Genomic DNA, 16,667 nt, shown 5'->3' with positions numbered 1-16,667 from the left:
ATATTTTCCTGATTCTGTTTTTGTGGCTTCTAAGCTGTTTGTTCAAGACTTCCTCCTGATCCTTTCTCTCTATCTGTTTGTCCTCCAGATTGCTAATTCTATCTTCTGTCTCAGTTGCCCTAGCTTTTAGAGTTTAGATGAGATTTGAACTAATTGAGAACATTTGAACATCATCCCCAGTTGCTTTCAGTTCTGCCCTAATCAATTGTGTTTGGTCATCCATGGCTTTCTCCATACTAGCTATTGTCTCGATAATTGTTAGCCTGAATTCACTTTCAGACACATTGCCTATGCTGATAGCCATTAGCTCTTTTGCAGAAGGCCCATCCTCTGAATTTTTCTTCTGTTGGGGCATTCCTCCTCCTAATCATTTTGGTGAAAGATGGCTGAACGAATGTAGCTGGATGTATCGACCATGGTGCAGTCAAGGTGCACCCTGAAATGCTTCTGAGCAATCAGGAGTTCCCATCCAAATGGAAGAAAAAAGAAAGAGAGAGAAAAAAAAGAAAAAAAAAAAAAAAAAAAAAAAAGAAAGAAAGAAAAGAGAGAGAGAGAGACAGAAAAAAGAAGAAAAGTAAAAGAGAAGGCTCAACCCAAATTGGCCCTAAGGTAAGATTTATGACATATACAAACAAAAACAGACAAACAAAATGACTGATAAAAGTATATGAGAGGAGGGGGACATGATGGCAGGGAAGTAGGAGGAGGCGCCAACCAAAGAACTCCAATCACCCATGAAATCAGCCTGAGATCAGAATTATACACGTCTTGATCTCTACAGGGGCAGAAGATGCCAGTGGGCAGGTAAAGCGGAGTGAGAAGGGCGACTGATATCTTAAGATAAACAAAAGGGGGAGGGAGCCACCAGAGGCAACTGGTTGGAAAGTAATACCTCAATAGGAGCAAGAGTGCCCTGCACCTGGGGACCAGCATTAACTTGGAGACTGCTTGAAAGCACTCCAAAAGAGCAAAGGATCTCAAGGGGGAAATTGTGGGAATCAGGATGGCTAGGGACAGGGGCTTAAGTCCCCGGTCCCAGGGCAGCCTCCCCTGGCACTGAGCCAGAGAGTGTGGCAGAGAAACCAGGTCTCTGTCCCTAAGCAGCCAGCCCCCCCCCCCAGAACGCGTGGGGTCCGGCTCCTGTGAGGGGTTGGGTGCCTCACCAGAGCCAGAGATGCGCATGACCCCTTTTCTCCCCTGAAAGATGTACACAAAGTCTCGCCCGGAGCTCTGTTTCAGAGCCTAAGACGTGCGCCCCAAATTCTTCCCTGAAAGAAGTGCGCAAAGGCCCAGCCTGGTGCTTTTGGACCTGTGCCCCATTCTCAGAGCCTGAAAAGCTCGAGCAACCCACAGCCTCCCCTGAAATTGGTGCGCACAAGCCGGGCGCTCTTACCCAGAAAGACCAGGCACTCCTAGCCTGGGCCCCCGGGAAAATCTCAGTGTGTGATCGCTGCTTGGAACCTCTCTGGCAGTCTGGAGCCATCCAGACAGCTGCCTCTGCCGTGGTTTTGGGTACAAGCAAAAGATCCTGCATCCCTAGAGACTGGGATTTGGAACCTGCTCTGCCAGCGGCCAAAGGGGAACTTATTTGGGCTCTGCAGCCAGACTGAGGCTTCTCTCTGAGAGGGAGATCAGGGTGCGGTTTGTTTTCCTCTAAAACTACAAAAACCATCAAAAGTGGTCAAGGTGAGAGAAAAAGAAAAAGTGAAAAACATAAAAACTGCCAGAGAACAAAAGCCTGAAGAAAACCAGTTTCCTCAGAGCCCACCCCCTTGTGGGGGATGGGGGGAATTAATGCAGGGAACATCATTGACTGAAAACCCAAGTGGCAGGCCCCTCCCCCAGAAAACAAACCAAGAAAGGAGAAAAAAAAAGACCACAAGAGAACAACCACCACTACTTCATAGGACAACTTTTATTTTTAACTAGTTCCCACTATTCTGGTTCTTCTTCCTCTTTTTTTTTAATAGATAATTTTTTTAACCTATTTACCATCATAGTGAGATATCCAGTACATCAAATATCATAATAACCTTCCAATCTGAACTTTCTGATACATACACCTGTGTTTTTCTTTTGGATTTCTATTTTTTGAATATTTTTAAAAAGTTACAGTTTAGTCTGGTTTATTCCTTTTATTTTTATTTTCTAGTATTCATAAAGAGTTTTACTTCAAACTAATCCCCTTTCCCCAGTCAATACAAGTCCTATAGTTAAACCAATTTTTAATCTCCCTTTATCTTAGGAAACTTGACTCCTTTAACAAAGATATCAAGATTCATCCAAGAGGAATCAAAACAACCTTCCTCGCCCACACTGAGAGCTTATAACCACTCTCCCATCTTTATCTTCCACCATTGTTTCTGTGTTATTGTGTTTTTCCTAATATTATATAAACCTTACTTTGGGTTCTTTTTGATGAGGTTCTTCATTTATTTGTATCTATCTATCTATCTATATTTATTTATTTTCCCTCTTCTCATATACTTTTATCAGTCTTTGTGTTTGTCTCTCTTTGTTCATATATTTCATAAATCTTACCTTGGGTCCCTTTTGGGCTGAACATTCTCTTTCATCCTCCCTTTCTTTCCTCTCTCTCTCTCTCTTTCTTTTCCTTTTGTTCTTTTTCTTTTCTTTTGTCTCTCATGTGGGTGGGGAATCCTGATTGCTCAGAAGTGTCCCAGGGTGAACCTTGACTGCACCATGGTCGATACATCCAGCTACATCTGTTCAGTCATCTCCCACCAAAATGACTAGGAAGAGGAATGCCCAACAGAAGAAAAATACAGAGGATGGATCTTCAGCAACAGAGCTAATGGCTATCAACATAGACAATATGTCAGAAAGAGAATTCAGGGTAACAATTATCCAGGCATAGCTAGATTGGAGAAAGCCATGGATGACCAAACGGAATTGATTAGGGCCAAACTGAAAGCGACCAGACAGGATGTTCACAATGTTAGGGCGGAGCTTAAAGCTACCAGCTATGAGCTTCACAATGCTCTCAATGAGTTCCAATCTAATCTAAATTCTCTCAAAGCTACGGTAACTGACACAGAAGATAGAATTAGTGATCTGGAGGACAAACAGATAGAGATAAAGGATCAGGAGGAAGCCTGGAACAAACAGCTTAGAAAACACGAAAACAGAATCAGGGAAATAAGTGATGCCATGAAATGTTCCAACGTCAAAATTATTGGAATCCCTGAAGGGGAGGAGAAAGAAAGAATTCTAGAAGATATAGTGGAAAAAGTTCTTCATGAAAATTTCCCCATTCTCGCGAATCAGCGTTCATGTACTAGAGGCTGAACGGTCTCCACCCAAAATTATACATTCCAAAAAAACATCAGGACCCCTGATAGTCAAATTGAGGAATTATAATTGTAGGTATAATCACTTGAAAACGGCTACGACAAAGAGGCTCCTTACTTACAAAGAAAGTCCATCAGAATAATGTCAGACCTGTCCACATAAACCTGACAAGCCAGAAAGGCCTGGCAAGATATATTCAGGGCATTAAATGAGAAGAACATGCATCCAAGAATACTTTATACAGCAAGACTGACATTCAAAATGAATGGAGAAATAAAGAGTTTCCAAGACCAGCAAGGCCTAAAAGATTATGCAACCACCAAGCCAACACTGCAGGAAATATTAAGGCGGTTCTACAAAAGAGGAAAAATCCTACAAATAGCATTGAACAGAAATATAGAGACAATCTGCAGAAAGAAAGACTTCAAAGTTAACATGATGTCAATAAAAACGTGTCTATCAATAATCACTCTCAATGTGAATGGCCTAAATACACCCATAAAATGGCACAGGGTTGCAGATTGGATAAAATGACAGGACCCATCCATATGTTGTCTATAAGAGACCCATTTTGAACCGAAAGATACACCCAGATTGAAAGTGAAGGGATGGAGAAGCATCTTTCATGCCAATGGGCCTCAAAAGAAGGCTGGGGTAGTGATTCTCATATCAGAGAAATTAGATTTTAAACTAAAGACCATAGTCAGAGATACAGAAGGATACAACATCATTCTTAAAGGTACTATCCACCAAGATATTCTAACAACTGTAAGTATCTATGCCCCGAATATGGGAGCAGCCAATTACATAAGAAAACTGTTATTCAAGATAAAGAATCATATTGAGATGAATACATTAATAGTAGGAGATCTTAACACGTCTCTCTCAGAAATAGACAGATCATCAAAGCAGAAAATCAATAAAGAAACAAGAGCACTGAATGACACATTGGACCAAATGGACCTCAAAGATATATACAGAACATTCCACCCTAAAACAACAGAATATTCATTCTTCTCAAGTGCACACAGAACCTTCTCAAGAATAGACCACACACTGGGTCACAAATCAGGACTGAGATACCAAAAGACTGAGATTATTCCCTGCATATTCTCAGATCACAAGGCCTTGAAACTGGAGCTCAATCACAAGGAAAAGTTCTGAAGGAACTCAAAAACCTGGAAGCTAAAGGCCACCTTGCTGAAGAATGCTTGGATCAACCAGTAGATCAAAGAAGAACTGAAAAAATTCATGGAAACCAATGAGAATGAAGACACTTCGGTCCAAAACCTATGGGATACAACAAAGGCGGTCCTAAGGGGGAAATACATAGCCATCCACACCTCCCTGAAAAATATTGAAAAATCCAGAACACAGCAGCTGTCTCTACACCTAAAAGAACTAGAGATTCAACAAGAAATCAAACCAACTCCACATATAAGAAGGGAAATCATCAAGATTAGAGCTGAGATCGATGAGGTAGAAATAAGAGATACAGTAGAACGTATCAATGAAACTAGAAGTTGGTTTTTTGAAAGAATCAATAAGATCGAGAAACCATTGGCCACACTAATCCAAAAGAAAAGAGAAAAAGCCCAAATTCATAAAACCATGAATGAAAAGGGAGAGATCACAACGAACACCAAGGAAGTAGAAACAATCACCAAAAGTTGTTATCAACAGTTATATGCCAAAAAACTAAGCAACCTAGATGAAATGGATGCATTCCTGGAAAACTATAAACTCCCAAAATTGAACCAGGAAGAAAGTTACAACCTGAATAGACTGATATCTAGTAACGAGATTGAAGCAGTGATCAAAAACCTCCCAAAAAACAAGAGCCCAGGACCTGACTGAATCCCTGGGGAATTCTATCAAACTTTGGAAGAAGAAATAACATCTATTCTCCTGAAGCTGTTTCAAATAGTTGAAGCAGAAGGAAAACTTCCTGACTCTTTCTATGAAGCCAGCATTACCCTGATCCCCAAACCAGGCAAAGACCCTACCAAAAAGGAGAATTTTAGACCAATATCACTGATGAATATGGATGCTAAGATTCTCAACAAGATCCTAGCCAACAGCATCCAACAGCACATTAAAGAGTTTATCCCCCATGACCGGGTGTGATTCATCCCTGAACTACAAGGATGGTTCAACATTTGCATATCAATCAATGTGATAGAACAAATTAATATGAGAAGAGAGATGAACCACGTGGTCCTCTCAATCGATGCAGAAAAAGCATTTGACAAAATCCAGCATCCGTTCTTGATTAAAATGTTTCAAAGTATAGGGATAGAGAGAACATTCCTGAACCTAATCAAATCTATCTATGAAAGACCCACAGCAAATATCACTCTCAATGGGAAAAAGCTTACAGCCTTACCATTGAGATCAGGAACACGACAAGGATGTCCACTCTCACCACTCTTATTCAACATAGTATTAGAAGTCCTAGCTACAACAATCAGACAACAAAGAGAAATAAAAGGTTATCCAAATTGGCAATGACAAAGTCAAAATCTTTCTCTTCGCAGATGACATGATTCTTTATATGGAAAACCCAAAAGACTCCACCCCCAAACTACTAGAACTCATACAGCAATACAGCAATATGGCAGGATACAAAGTCAATGTGCAGAAATCAGTGGCTTCATTATACACTAACAATGAAAATACAGAAAGGGAAATTAGAGAATCGATTCCATTTACTAGAGCACCAAGAACCATAAGGTACCTGGGAATAAACCTAACCAAAGAGGTAAAGGATCTGTATTCGAGGAACTACAGAACACTCATGAAAGAAATTGAAGAAGACACAAAAAGATGGAAGACAATTCCAAGCTCTTGGATTGGAAGAATAAACATTGTTAAACTGTCTATACTGCCTACAGCAATCTATACTTTTAATGCCATTAAGATCAAAATTCCACTGGTATTCTTCAAAGAGCTGGAGCAAATAATCCAAAACTTTCTATGGAATCAGAAGAGACCCCGAATCGCTAAGCAAATGTCGAAAAACAGAAAATAAATCAGGGAGTATCATGCTACCTGATTTCAAGCTTTACTACAAAGCTGTGATCACCAAGACGCATGGTACTGGCATAAAAACAGACACATAGACCAGTGGAACAGAGTAGAGAGCCCAGGTATGGACCCACAACTCTATGGTCAAATAAGCTTCAACAAAACGGGAAAATATACAGTGGAAAAGGACAGTCTCTTCAATAAATGGTGCTGGGAAAAGTGGACAGCTATATGTAGAAGAATTAAACTCAACCATTCTCTTACACTGTACACAAAGATAAACTCAAAATGGATAAAAGACCTCAATGTGAGACTGGAATCCATCAGAATCCTAGAGGAGAACATAGGCAGTAATCTTTATGATATCAGCCACAGCAACTCCTTTCAAGATATGTCTTCAAAGGCAAGGATACAAAAGCCAAAATGAACTTTTGGGATTTCATCAAAATCAAAAGCTTCTGCACAAAAAAGGAAACAGTCAAGAAACAAAGAGGCAACCCACGGAAGGGGAGAAGATATATGCAAATGACAGTACAGACAAAAGGTTGATATCAGGATCTATAAAGAGCTCCTCAAACTCAACATACACAAAACAAGCATATCAAAAAATGGGCAGAAGACATTAATTGACACTTCTCCAATAAAGACATACAAATGGCTATTAGACACATGAAAAAATGTTCATCATCACTAGCCATCAGGGAGTTTCAAATGGAAACCACATTGTAATATCACCTTACACCAGTTAGAATGGCCGAAATTAGCAAGCCAGGTAACAACATGTGTTGGAGGGGATGTGGAGAAAGGGGAACCCTCTTCCATTGTTGGTGAGAATGCAAGTTGGTGCAGCTTCTTTGGAGAACAGTGTGGAGATTCCTCAAGAAGTTAAAAATAGAAATTCCCGGGAGGGCCTGGCTGGCTCAGTGGGTTAAAGCCTCTGCCTTAGGCTCAGGTCATGATCCCGGTATTCTGAGATCGAGCCCCACATCGGGCTCTCTGCTCTGTGGAGAGCCTGCTTCCTCCTCTCTCTCTCTCTGTCTGCCTCTCTGCCTACTTGTGATCTCTGTCTGTCAAATAAATAAATAAAATCTTTGAAAAAAAAAAAAAAAAGAACATACCTATGACCCTGCCATTGCACTCCTGGGTATTTACTCCAAAGATACAGATGCCGTGAAAATAAGGGCCATCTGTACCCCAATGTTTATAGCAGCAATGGCCACCGTCGCCAAACTGGAAAGAACCAAGATGCCCTTCAACGGATGAATGGATAAGGAAGATATGGTTTATATACACTATGGAGTATTTTGCCTCCATCAGAAAGGACTAATACCCAACTTTTGTAGCAACATGGACGGGACTGGAAGAGATTCTGCTGAGTGAAATCAGTCAAGCAGAGAATCAAGTATCATAAGGTTTCACTTATTTGTGGAGCATAACAAATAGCATGGAGGACATGGGATGTTATAAAGGAGAAGGGAGTTGGGGGCAATTGAAAAGGGAGGTGAACCGTGAGAGACTATGGACTCTCCAAAAAATCTGAGGGTTTTGAAGCGGCGGGTGGTGGCAGTTTGGGGTACCATGTTGGGGGTATTATAGAAGGCACGGATTGCATAGAGCACTGGGTGTGGTGCAAAAATAATGAATACTGTTATGTTGAAAATAAATAGAAAAAGAAATTTTAAAAAGTATATAACAAGAGAAAAAAATATATATATAGTGGAACCTGGGTTGCTCAGTGGGCTAAAGCCTCTGCCTTCAGCTAAGGTCATGATCCCAGGGCCCTGGGATCGAGCCCCACATTGGGATCTCTGCTCATTGGGGAGCCTGATTCCCTTCCTCTCTCTCTGCCTGTCTCTCTGCCTACCTGTGATCTCTGTCTGTCAAATAAATAAATAAATAATATATATTTATGCAAAAAAAAAGGAACTTCATCAAAGATAACTTCAAGTATAAGATTTATATACTACTAAGACAAAAACAAATACACTGAAACATTGGTGGAAGAAAAAGATGGGAGAGTGGTTATAAGTTCTCAGTGTGGGCAAGGAAGTTTATTTTGATTCTCCCTGGATGTATTTTGATATCTTTCTTAAAAGGCTTAACTTTTCTATGATATAGGGTGATTAAAAATTGGTTTACCTATAGGGATAGCAGTGATTTGGGAAAGGGGATTACCTTGAAGTTTAACTCTATATGAATGTTAAAAAATACAAATAAAAAAAGAATAAACTAAACTAAACTAAAATTTAAAAAAAATTAAAAAATTGAAAAGCAAAAGAAAAACATGGGTATATGTATCAAAATGTTCAGGTTAAAAGGTTATTTTGGAAATTGATGTACTGGACATCTTGCTGTGATGGTAAATAGGTTAAAAATTATCTACATAAAAAATGAAGCAGAATAGTGGGAATGAATTAAAAATAAAAGTTGTATCTATGAAGTAGTGACGGTTGTTCTCTTCTTGGTTTTTTTTTTTTTTCTTTTTTTTTTTTTTTTTTCCTTCTTGGCTTTCTGGGGGAGGGGCCTCCCACATGAGTTTTCAGGCAATGTTCTCTCAGTTAAGTCCTCCCGCCCCCCCCTCAAGTGGGTGGGCTCTGAGGAAACAGGTTTTTCAGGCTTTTGTTCTTTGGAGGTTTTTTATGTTTGTTTGTTCGTGTTTTGTTTTTTTTTTTTTTTTTTTTCATTTTCTTTCTCTCACCTTGACAGCTCATGATGTTTTTTTGAGGTTTAGAGGAAAGCAAACTGCACCCAGACCTCCCCCTCAGAGAAAAGCCTCTGTCTGCTCCTCTCTGGGTGCTGCAGAGCACATAAGTTCCCCCTCGAGTTGAGGTCCCTGGGGACAGAGGAACTCCTGCTTGTACCCCAAACCATGACAGCGGCAGCTGTCTGGGCAGCTATGGACCACCGAGAGATTCCAAGTAGTGATCGCACACTGAGATTTTCCTGCTGGCCCAGGCTGGTAGTGCCTGGTCTCTCCAGGTCCATGAGCCCTGTGGCTGGCACCTGTGCGCACCTCTCTCAGGGGAGGGTGTGGGGCACGACTCAGACTCTGATAACATGGCACAGCACTCATGTGGGGACTGCAAAAAGGCTGTGCTTCTGCCAGCTGGCGATGTTCCCAGCCCCTCATGGAAGCCAGACCCCACACACTCTCAGGTGCATTGGCAGATTCCTGGTTTCTCTTCCACACTTTCTCTGGCTCAGTGCCAGGGGTGGCCGTCTTGGGTTCGGAGCCTTTGCCCCCATCCCTAACCACCCTGATTCCCACAATATCTCTCCATGATCCCTTGCTCTTTTGGAGTGCTTTCAACCAGACTCTAAGTTAATGCTGGTCCCCAGATGCAAGGCACTCTTGTATTGGGGTATTACTTTCGGATGTGTCGCCTCTGGTGTCTCCCTCCCCCTTTTGTTTATCTTCTGGTATCAGTGCGAAGTTCCCACTCTGCTTTACCTGTCTACTGGTGTCTTATGACCCTGTAGAGATCCAGATGTGTATAATTCTGATCTCAGGCTGATTTCATGGGTGATCGGAGTTCTTTGGTAGGTAATCAGCTCACTATAGGGTACAGGTTGAAAAGGCGCTTCCTCCTACTTCCATGCCATCTTGTCTCATGCCCCACCTCATGCTTTCTATCTAGCTTGCTTCTACTTTCTATCTAATAAGTAAATAAAACCTTTAAAAAAAGAAAAAAAATCCACTTTTCACCTTTATTTAAGATGTTTATTTCTAAGTAATTTCCAATAACTAATATACTCTGAAAATATCCAACAGTGGGCCACTATCAACAAACCATAATTTAATGAGATGCTTTTGTAATTAGATATTTAATACAGTACATAAATATGATTTAATTCTGGATTGTTCAACTTATGCATATATAAAGACAGTCAAAATTGTACTTATTACTTCTTTCTTATAACTTCTACAGCAAACAGCCATGAAGTTATAGCTCTATTTGTTTGGTGAATATACATTTTACCTAAGAGGAGTTCTTGCTACTTTCCCAAAATAAAACAAACACCTCTAACCTAATGTTAATTTATCAGCAAACCGAAATTGTTTCTATCTCATTTGCCAAATTTAAAAACTGACTCCATTACTTCCACCTGTTCATACTTTAGGCTTTTGGGTTGTCTGATCTTATCATATATTTTTGGAATAATTTGATGATTATGTTTTATTCTCATGTTTATTCATTTTTAGCTATTTCTGTACTCAGAAAGTAATTTTCAGGTGTTATAATTTTTACTGTGTGTAGACTGTAAAATGTAACAATGACTTTGGAGTATCCTATTTAATTTGTACAAGTATATTAGGTTTTATTCTACAAGTGGCACTACATGAGTATGTCAGAGGAAACAATTTGGCAATTTATAAGTAGATAACACATTGAGTAATTTGGAAAAGAACTTGTATTTAACTGTGGAAAAATATTACCAAAAACCTCGGTTTCTGGACATAAACTTAGAGACAGCATCAATAAATGGGCTTCCAGAAAGCAACAGTGGGATCTGTGCCAAAAATCTCAGAAATTAGATGGACAGTGCTTTTATTTTCCAGAAATTAGGACCAAATGATTGTTTTACAAAACAAAATTCCAAAAATATGATATGCTTTCTGGTGCTGATTATTATTCCACAATAGTTAAATATTTCATCCTGAAAAAAAGAAGGCTTGATAACAGTTCCAAAGGATGAAGAATATGCTGCTATTCTCTTCTCCTTAATGTTTCTATTTAAATAAATTTATGTCTGTAATAATGATAGGAGGACAAATTAAAGCAGTGTATTCATGTAAGAATATTCTGGTTGAAATCTGGTCGAATTTTATTATGTTATATTAGTCACCATATAGTACATCATTAGTTTTTGATGTAGTGTTCATCAGTGCTCATTACAACATGTGCCCTCCTTAATACCCACCACCAGGCTAACCCATAACCCCATCCGACCCCTCTGAAAACCTCAGATTGTTTCCTGGAGTCCATATTCTCTCGTGGTTCACCTCCCTCTCTGATTTCCCCACCTCAGTTTTCCCTGGTACATATAACTGTCTTCCTCTACTTGGCTTATTTCACTTAGCATAATCCCCTCCAGTTCCATCCATGTTGATACAAATGATGAGTATTCATCATTTTTGATGGCTAATACTACAATGTGTATATGAACCATATCTTCTCTATCCATTCATCTGTTGAAGGACATCTCAGCTCCTTCCACAGTTCAGCTATTGTTGATATAGCCACTATTAACATTAGGTGCATGTGCTCCTTCTTTTCACTACATCTGTATATTTGAGGTAAATACCTAGTAGTGTAATTGCTGGGTATTCTTAACTATTTTTAACTATGCATAACATTTTGATGAACCTACATATTGTTTTCCAAAGTGACTGTACTCAATATCCTCTCCAACATTTGTTGTTTCCTGCTTTGTTAATTTTTGCCATTCAAAGTAGTGTAAAGTGGTGTGTATGTGTGGTTTTGATTTGAATTTCCCTGATGGCTAATGATGATGAACACTTTTTCATGTGTCTGTTAGATAATTGTATGTCTTCTTTGAAGAGGTATCTGTTCTTGCCTTCTGCCCCCCACTTTTTTTTTTTACTTGATTATTTGTTTCTTGGGTGTTGAGTTTGAGAATACACACACACACACATATATACATATGTGTATATATATATATATATATATATTATATAATTTATTTTATTTATTTTTTATTTAACTTTTAATTTTTTTAACTTTTTATTCTCTCTTTTAGAGATGTTGTTTTCAAATCCATTAGCTGACAAAATTTTGCTGGAACAGCAAACTTACCAGAAAATGCTTGTTGATTGAATTAACATAATTGCTTAGAAAGCAAGAGGTTATTTTTTTGCCTCTTGTGGTATCTTGGAGAGTAATATCTTGTTGATTTTAATTGGGTCAAATGTGGGACTTCTGGCTCCATCATTTAGTAGCACACTGATTTTGTACAAGAAATCATTGTGGGGTGGTTTTGACATTTAAATGAAATAATGAAAGTAGAAAAGCTTAGTGAACTGTCCTTTGCTAAACCAATCACTGGGTGGCCATATTACCGACTGATTTTTCAGACCAATCATGACTCACTCCTGTAACTACAGATTTGATCACTCTCCTAAAGTCAAAATTTTGGAGGAAATGAGCATTTCAACAAAACTAAGGTTCTTTAATACAGAAGGAAACATGTTGGAAACACTGATTGCTGTTAGGTAAATAACAAGTTATTTACTTGTTTATACTAATATTTATTTTTGTATTTATGTATTTATTTATTTCAAATAATGAAATATATTTAGCACCTGGATCTCATACCATTACTGACCATGGATTTAACTAGTATGGTTATTAATGTGGTGATGAAGTCACTATTTGCTCATATGCATCAACAGCCACAATAGCAGTTAGGTTTTAGTTTCCTAATATATATTTAGTTATGGAAATTGCTTTTACAGTTATCTTCAACCCATAAGAGGCAAGGAAATTGAAGCAGTCATGAAAAACCTCCGAATAAACAAGGGCCCAGGGCCAGACCTCTTCCCAGAAAAATTCTACCAAAAATTTAAAGAAGAATTAATACCTATTCTTCTAAAACTCTTCCCAAAATAGAAATGAAAGGAAAGCTGCCAAACTCATTTTATGAGGCCACATTTCCTTGATCCCCAAACCAGACAAAGATACCACCAAAAAGGATAATTGCAGAACAATATACTTGATGAACATCAATGCAAAAAATCTCACTAAAATACTCGTCAATAGAATCCAACAGTACATTAAAATTATTATTCACCACATTCAAGTGGAATTTATTCCTGGGCTGTAAGGTTGGCTCAACATGTGCAAATCAATCAATGTGATAAAATGCATTAGTAAAAGAAAGCAGAAAAACCATATGATACTCTCAGTAGATGCAGACAAACCATTTAACAAAGTACAACACCATTTTTTATTAAAACCCTTCACGTTGTAGGGATATAAGGTACATCCCACAATATAATCAACAACCTCTCTGAAAAACCCACAACAAATATCATTTTCAATAGGGAAAAACAGAGCTTTTCCCTTAAGGTAAGGAAAACAGCAGGGCTGTCCACTATCCCAAAGACTAGAAGCCCTAGCACCAGCAATCAGACAACAAAAAAAGGTGAAAGGCATCCCATTTGGCAAAGAAAAAGTCAAACATTCACTCCTTGCAGATGATACAATAATTTATGTGGAAAACCCAAAAGACTCTGCCCAAAACTGTGGAACTCATACAGAAATTTAGTAAAGTGGCAGGATATAAGATGAATGGCCCAGAAATCAGCTACATTTCTATACACCAACAACAAGATAGAAGACAGAGAAATTAAGGAGTCAATCCCATTTAAAATTGTACCTAAAATAATAAGATGCAGAGGAATAAATCTAACCAAAGAGACAAAGGAACTATACTTAGAAAACTATAGAATACTCATGGAAAAAAATATGGAAGACACAAAGAAATGGGAAAACAGTCCATACTCATGCATTGGAAGAAAAAATATTGTTAAAATGTCTATGCCACATAGAGAAATCTACACATTCAATGCAATCCCTATCAAAGTACCATCAACTTTTTTTACAAAAATAAAATAATCCTTAAATTTGTATGGAACCAGAAATGACCCTGAATAGCCAGAAAAATGTTATTAAAGAAAACTAAAATCTGAGGTATCACAATTTTGGATGTCAAGCTCTATAACAAAGCTGTAATCATCAAGACAGTATGATCCTGGAATGAAAACAGACACATAGATAAATTGAACAGAATAGAGAGCCTAGAAATAGACCCTCAACTCTATGCTCAACTAATCTTCAACAAAGCAGGAAAAAAAATCTAATGGGGGAAAAAAGAAAACAGTCACTTCAACAAATGATATTGGTTAAACTGGACAAAGACAAGCAGAAGAATGAAACTGGACCATTCTCTTACATGATACACAAAGATAAACTCAAGGCGGGGAGGGATAAGGGGGTTAGGTTATGGACATTGGGGAGGGTATGTGCTATGGTGAGTGCTGTGAATTGTGTAAAACTGATGATTCAGACCTGTACCCCTGAATCAAATAATACATTTTTTTTGGCTCTTCTTTGTTTTTTTTTTATTTTTTTAATTAATTTATTTATTTTCAGAAAAACAGTATTCATTATTTTTTCACCACATCCAGTGCTCCATGCAGTCCGTGCCCTCTATAATACCCACCACCTGGTACCCCAACCTCCCACCCCCCCGTCACTTCAAACCTATGTTCATTTAAAAAAAAAAAAAAGATAAACTCAAAATACATGGACGACCTCAATGTGATACAGGAATCAATCAAAATCCTAGAGAACATAGGCAGTAACCTCTTCAACAACAGCCACAGCAAATTATTTCAAGACATGTCTCCACAGTCAAGGAAAACAAAAGCAAAAATGGACTTTTGGGACTCCACCAAGATAAAATTCTTCTTCACAACAAGGAAAATAATCAACAAAACTAAAAGGCAATCCAAGGAATGGGAGAAAATATTCCCAAATAACCATACAGATAAATATCTATGAAGATTGCACTCCTGGGTAATTACCCCAAAGATACAGATGTAGTGAAAAGAAGGATCATCTGTAACCCAATGTTTATAGCAGCAATGGCCACGGTCGCCAAACTGTGGAAAGAACCAAGATGCCCTTCAACGGACGAATGGATAAGGAAGATGTGGTCCATATACACTATAGAGTATTATGCCTCCATCAGAAAAGATGAATACCCAATTTTTTTTTAAGATTGCATTTATTTATTTGTCAGAGGGAGAGTGAGAAAGCAAGCACAGGCAGGCAAAGGCAGAGGGAGAAGCAGGCTCCCTGCCGAGCAAGGAGCCATATGTGGGACTCGATCCCAGGATGCTGGGATCATGACCTGAGCTGAAGGCAGCTGCTCAACCAACTGAGCCACCCAGGCGTCCCAATACCCAAGTTTTGTAGCAACATGGACGGGACTGGAAGAAATTATGCTGAATGAAATAAGTCAAGAAGAGAGAGTCAATTATCATATGGTTTCACTTATATGTGGAGCATAACAAATAACATGGAGGACATGGGGAGTTAGAGAGGAGAAGGGAGTTGGGAGAAATTGGAAGGGGAGGTGAACCATGAGAGACTATGGACTCTGTAAAACAATCTGAGGGTTTGAAGTGGCAGGGGGGATGGAGGTTGGGGTACCAGTTGGTGGGTATTATAGAAGGCAAGGATTGCATGGAGCACTGGCTGTGGTGCAAAAATAATGAGTACTGTTATAATGAAAATTAAAAAAAAATAAAAATGTTAGACACTGTGAAAAAAAATCTATGAAGAACTTATCAAATTCAACACCCAAAGAACAAAGAATCCAGTCAAGAAATGGACAGACATGGGGAGAATTTCCCCAATATGGCAAAGGGAAAGAGCATCAAAATTCAGAAGGTTCAGAGAACGCCCCTCAAAATCAATAAGAAAAGGCCCACACCCCGTCACCTAATAGTAAAATTTACAAGTCTCAATGACAAAGAGAAAATCCTGAAAGCAGCCCGGGAAAAGAAGTCTGTAACATACAATGGTAAAAATATTAGATTGGCAGCTGACTTATCCACAGAGACCTGGCAGGCCAGAAAGAGCTGGCATGATATTTTCAGAGCACTAAATGAGAAAAACATGCAGCCCAGAATACAATATCCAGCTAGGATATCATTGAAAATAGAAGGAGAGATTAAAAGCTTCCAGGACAAACAACAACTGAAAGAGTTTGCAAACACCAAACCAGCTCTACAGGAAATATTGAAAGGGGTCCTCTAAGCAAAGAGAGAGCCTACAAGTGGAAGATCAGAAAGAACAGAGACCATATACAGTAACAGTCACCTTACAGGCAAAACAATGGCACTAAATTCATATCTCTCAATAGTTACCCTGAATGTTAATGGGCTAAATGCCCCTGTCAAAATACACAGGGTATCAGAATGGATACAAAACCAAAACCCATCTATATGTTGCCTTCCAAGAAACTCATTTTAAGCCCGAAGACACCTCCAGATTTAAAGTGAGGGGGTGGAAAAGAATTTACCATGCTAATGGACATCAGAAGAAAGCAGGAGTGGCAATCCTTATATCAGATCAATTAGATTTTAAGCCAAAGACTATAATAAGAGATGAGGAAGGACACTATATCATACTCAAAGGGTCTGTCCAACAAGAAGATTTAACAATTTTAAATATCTATGCCCCCAACGTGGGAGCAGCCAACTATATAAACCAATTAATAACAAAATCAAAGAA

The sequence above is a fragment of the Mustela putorius genome, unplaced genomic scaffold (genome assembly GCF_011764305.1).
Source record: "Mustela putorius furo isolate JIRA1106 unplaced genomic scaffold, ASM1176430v1.1 tig00003858_pilon_pilon_pilon, whole genome shotgun sequence".
Taxonomy (NCBI): domain Eukaryota; kingdom Metazoa; phylum Chordata; class Mammalia; order Carnivora; family Mustelidae; genus Mustela; species Mustela putorius.
This window is presented reverse-complemented; position numbering follows the sequence as displayed.